The sequence below is a fragment of the Montipora capricornis genome, chromosome 4 (assembly GCF_036669925.1).
Source record: "Montipora capricornis isolate CH-2021 chromosome 4, ASM3666992v2, whole genome shotgun sequence".
NCBI classification, from domain to species: Eukaryota; Metazoa; Cnidaria; class Anthozoa; order Scleractinia; family Acroporidae; genus Montipora; species Montipora capricornis.
The window spans coordinates 42,700,403-42,705,402 of NC_090886.1; the positions used below are offsets into that span (position 1 = coordinate 42,700,403).

The following is a 5,000-nucleotide window of genomic DNA, read 5'->3' on the forward strand; positions in this document are numbered from 1 at the left end:
AAACCTTTGGGATGATTTTGAAGGAATATTTAAAAAAATTAAGAACCCCAAAGATGAGGAATGAGCAAAAATTATTGCTGAGACCCGGGATTAATCAGAGCTCCTTCGAACCCTCCGTATTTAAACAGGGACCTTCAGATCTTCAGTCTGACGCTCTGCCAACTGAGTTATCTCGGCTGGATGACCCTGTGAGGAAATGAAGGTCATGTTACTCACACTAGGCTAAAGAGGAGGCTGTCCGTCAAATGCGTTGGAAACGAGAAATCGATGTATAGAGACTTCTCAGGCTATTTGCGCTTGTGGCGATTTCCTTTGGGATGATTTTAAAGGAAAATTTGAGAAAAGCAAGAACCAGGAATATTGTTGCCAAAACCCGAGATTAATCAGAGCTCCTTCGAGCCCTCCGTATTTGAACCAGGGACGTTCAGATCTTCAGTCTGACGCTCTCCCAACTGAGCTATCTCGGCAAGATGACAAAGAGCGGAAATGAGGGTCATGTTACTCACACTAGGCTAAAGAGGAGGCCGCAGTCCAATGCGTTGGAAACGAGGGGAAAACGATGTATAGACACTTCTCAGGCTATTTGCGCTTGTGGCGATTTCCTTTGGCATGATTTTGAAGGAATATTTAAAAAATTAAGAACCCCAAAGATGAGGAACGAGCAAAAATTATTGCCGAGACCCGGGAATAAGCAGAGATCTTTCAAGCCCTCCGTATTTGAACCAGGGACCTTCAGATCTTCAGTCTGACACTCTCCCAACTAAGCTACTATCTCGGCAAGATGACAAAGAGCGGTAATGAGGGTCATGTTACTCACACTAGGCTAAAGGGGAGGCTGTCCGTCCAATGCGTTGGAAACGAGCAAAACGATGTATAGAGACTTCATAGGCTATTTGCGCTTGTGGCGATTTCCTTTGGGATAATTTTGAAGAAAAATTTGAAAAAGTTCAGAACCTCAAAGATAACGAATGGGTCAAAAATTATTGCCGAGACCCGGGATTAATCAGAGCTCCTTCGAGCCCTCCGTATTTAAACCAGGGACCTTCAGATCTTCAGTCTGACGCTCTTCCAACTGAGCTATCTCGGCAAGAGATGACAAGGAGCGGAAATGAGGGCCATGTTAATCACACTGGGCTAAAGAAGAGGCTGTCCGTCTAATGCATTGGAAAAGAGGAAGCGATTGATAGAGAGTTCTCAGGCTATTTGCGCTTGTGGCGATTTCCTTTGGAATGATTTTGAAGGAAAATTTTGAAAAATTTAGAACCCGAAAGATGAGGAATGGGCAAAAATTGTTGCCGAGACCCGGGATTAATCAGAGCTCATTCGAGCCCTCCGTATTTGAACCAGGGACCTTCAGATCTTCAGTGTGACGCTCTCCCAACTGAGCTATCTCGGCAAGATGACAAGGAGCGTTAATGAGGGTCATGTTACTCACACTGGGCTAAAGAGGAGGCTACCCGTCCAATGCGTTGGAAAAGAGGAAACGATGTATAGAGATTTCTCAGGCTATTTGCGATTGTGGCGATTTCCTTTAAGATAATTTTAAAGGGAATTGTAAAAACTTTAGAACCACAAAGATGAGGAATGAGGAAAAATTATTCCCGAGACCCGGGTTTAATCAGAGCTCCTTCGAGCCCTCCGTATTTGAACCAGGGACATTCAGATCTTCAGTCTGACGCTCTCCCAACTGAGCTATCTCGGCAAGATGACTAGGAGCGTTAATGAGTGTCATGTTACTCACACTGGGGTAAAGAGGATGCTGCACGTCCAATGCGTTGGAAACGAGGAAACGATGTATAGAGACTTCTCAGGCTATTTGCGCTTGTGGCGATTTCCTTTGGGATGATTTTGAAGGAAAATTTGAGAAAAGCAAGAACCAGAAATATTGTTGCCAAAACCCGGGATTAATCAGGGCTCCTTCGAGCCCTCCGTGTTTGAACCAGGGACCTTCAGATCTTCAGTCTGACGCTCTCCCAACTGAGCTATCTCGGCAAGATGACAAGGAGCGTTAATGAGGGTCATGTTACTCACACTGGGCTAAAGAGGAGGCTACCCGTCCAATGCGTTGGAAAAGAGGAAGCAATGTATAGAGACCTCTCAGCCTATTTGCGCTTGTGGCGAATTGCTGTGGGATGATTTTGAGGAAAATTTGACAAAATCAAGAACCCAATAGATGAGGAATGAGCAGAAATTATTGCCGAGACCCGGGATTAATCGGAACTTATTCGAGCCCTCCGTATTTGAACCAGGGACCTTCAGATCTAGTCTGAAGCTCTGGTAATGAGGGTTATGTTACTCTCACTGGGGTAAAGTGGAGGCTGTCCGTCTAATGCATTGGAAAAGAGGAAGCGATTGATAGAGAGTTCTCAAGCTATTTGCGCTAGTGGCGATTTCCTTTGGAATGATTTTGAAGGAAAATTTGACAAAATTAAGACTCCGAAAGATGAGGAGTGAGCAAAAATTATTGCCGCGATCCGGGATTAATCAGAGCTCATTCGAGCCCTCCGTATTTGAACCAGGGACCTTCAGATCTTCAGTCTGACGCTCTCCCAACTGAGCTATCTCGGCAAGATGACAAGGAGCGGTAATGAGGGTCATATTACTCACATTAGGCTAAAGAGGAGTCTGTCCGTCCAATGCGTTGGGAAACGAGGAAACGATGTATAGAGATTTCTCAGGCTATTTGCGCTTGTGGCGATTTCTTTTGCGATGATTTTGAAGGAAAATTAAAAAAAAATTAAGAACCCCTAAGATGAGGAATGAGCAAAAATGATTGCCGAGACCCGGGATTAATCGGAGCTCCTTCGAGCCCTCCGAGGACCTTCAAATCTTAAGTCTGACGCTCTCCCAACTGAGCTATCTCGGCAAGATGAAGATGACAAGGAGCGGTAATGAGGGTCATATTAGTCACACTAAGCTAAAGAGGAGTATGGGCAGCCGTTACCGCCAAAAATGCAAGCCTAGTTAATGGTTAAGAATAAACCGGAATGGTTTAATTGTCCTTTGTAGAACGGTTTATCAGAATTTGAAAAGATGTATTTAAAACAGAAATGGACAAGTCACCCTTAGTGAAATGAAATAAACAAATAAAGAATAAATGCTATACCGAGTAATTGCATTGTGTCTAAACTTGATAGACAACAAATGCAAGGAAATGATGTTATGTGCTTGTAATATTTCGATATAAATGTAGATCATCTTCGGACTAAGGCGGGATACAAGTAGCAGAATTTAAATACTGCGAGATTGTGCAACAGTATAATCACGTGAAAGTGAAAAACAAAGAAACGAAACTGTCAGGAGAATACAAAAATTTGGTTTTATCAACGGAGTTGATAATGTAAATTGGCCACCGTACAGAGATTCTAAAAGCTGACGTTTCGAGCGTTAGCCCTTCGTCAGAGCGAAGAGGGACTTGATTCGTTACTGGATTCGCTCTGACGAAGGGCTAACGCTCGAAACGTCAGCTTTTAGAATCTCTGTACGGTGGCCAATTTACATTATCAACTCCGTTGATAAACCCAATTTTTGTATACTACTTCCCCACCGACGCAGCACCACAGTTTTTTTAGAAACTAACCCTTCATTCATTTGTCAGGAGAATAGGCGGAGTTCTCTGTTTCGTCGAGAAATTCTATAATCGATCATTAAGTTAATTTTACCGCTAATGAGATACGTTATAGTGATGTCATAACACTTGTCAGCTGTGGACCTAGCCGACTCACTGGGTAAATATCAAATCGTTTCGTATACTTTATTATCTGATCATTTCATAACCATGTATCTTCCTTTTAGGATTCGAACGCAGTTCTTTTATTGTCGGGCAGTAAAGTCATCAATAAAGACGTTTGATAACAGTGAACCAAAAACCCACAACTGACGAAACATTCGAATCCCATCGGTAACTCCGGGAACCGGGACGGATAACACTAAGATGGCAGAAGACGCCAAAAGCATTCGGCGAACAGCCAAAGCAAGGTTTACCAGGAAGCGCAATGAACTCCTGAAGTCTATGGATGCCGACCAAGGACGAGAAATGGTCGAAGGTAATTACGTGAAGCTTTTCGAAGCATGGGACATTGTTGAAAGTAAACACGATCTATACACGATGTATTTAACTGATGAAGAACTGGAAGTCGCAGAGAGGTGGATTACCGAGTTACAGGACCTTTTCGCAGAAGCGACAGCGCTTAAAATCCAGTATATACAGAACTCAGTTAGATCAGAAGTTGTCGCGCGAGAGACCACATTAAGTATTGAATCAGAAATGTAAGAGCGCGCGGAAAGAGAGAGAAAAGCAGAAAAAGCACTTATAATGCGCACGAAAGCGCAAACAGTTTTGGGCACTTTATGTAATAATACAAAGCATTTTCTTGATAATAACATTGCCTCACATACTCTAGAAAGGTCGTTGAAGCAGATAGAAGATGCATATGCCGAGTTCAAAAATGCGAACGATGACGTTTTAGATTTAGCAGACCGAGACACTGCAGAAAACGCTATAAAATTTGCAGCCCAGATACAATGCCGGCTCGATGATATGACTGAAAAGCTCACGTCGCGAATCGGTCCGAAAGATGATCAAGTAGCGAGGAGGGAGACTTGCACATCCACCAACTTTCAGTTAGAAAAAATAAAATTGCCGCGATTTGAAGGAGAAATGCGCGCTTATCCACAATTCAAACGAGACTTTGAAAAACAAATCATGCCTCATCTACAAAGCGACAATATGTCCTACGTACTACGTTCATGCTTAGGTAGCGATCCTACGACTACCGTTAAAAGCATTGACGACGATATCAGTGAAATGTGGAAAAGGCTAGATGAGAAGTATGGAGATCCAGCAAAAGTTGCAGATGTCATCATTGACGGAATACGACATAAGAGAAAAGAGTTCGTAGAGATCGTTGAAGATGGCTACAGAGATCTAAAAAGGCTCGGTCTAGAATCGGAGATAACGACAACAAGCTCTGTCAGTATCATAGAAAAGAAACTACTGA

At 43.0% G+C, this 5,000-nt stretch overlaps 6 non-coding genes across 6 annotated transcripts; all 6 read right to left on the minus strand.

Annotated features, from left to right (window-relative positions):
* Positions 1–672: 672 nt before the first annotated feature.
* Positions 673–778, minus strand: Trnaf-gaa (transfer RNA phenylalanine (anticodon GAA)). Its single transcript has one exon. It is a non-coding gene; the product is annotated as a tRNA-Phe (tRNA).
* Positions 779–984: 206 nt separating this feature from the next.
* Positions 985–1,087, minus strand: Trnaf-gaa (transfer RNA phenylalanine (anticodon GAA)). Its single transcript has one exon. It is a non-coding gene; the product is annotated as a tRNA-Phe (tRNA).
* Positions 1,088–1,293: 206 nt separating this feature from the next.
* Positions 1,294–1,396, minus strand: Trnaf-gaa (transfer RNA phenylalanine (anticodon GAA)). The gene has a single exon. It is a non-coding gene; the product is annotated as a tRNA-Phe (tRNA).
* Positions 1,397–1,889: 493 nt separating this feature from the next.
* Trnaf-gaa (transfer RNA phenylalanine (anticodon GAA)) lies at positions 1,890–1,992 on the minus strand. Its single transcript has one exon. It is a non-coding gene; the product is annotated as a tRNA-Phe (tRNA).
* A 473-nt stretch (positions 1,993–2,465) lies between these two features.
* On the minus strand, positions 2,466–2,568 carry Trnaf-gaa (transfer RNA phenylalanine (anticodon GAA)). Its single transcript has one exon. It is a non-coding gene; the product is annotated as a tRNA-Phe (tRNA).
* A 206-nt stretch (positions 2,569–2,774) lies between these two features.
* Trnal-uaa (transfer RNA leucine (anticodon UAA)) lies at positions 2,775–2,866 on the minus strand. The gene has a single exon. It is a non-coding gene; the product is annotated as a tRNA-Leu (tRNA).
* Between the last annotated feature and the right edge of the window lie 2,134 nt (positions 2,867–5,000).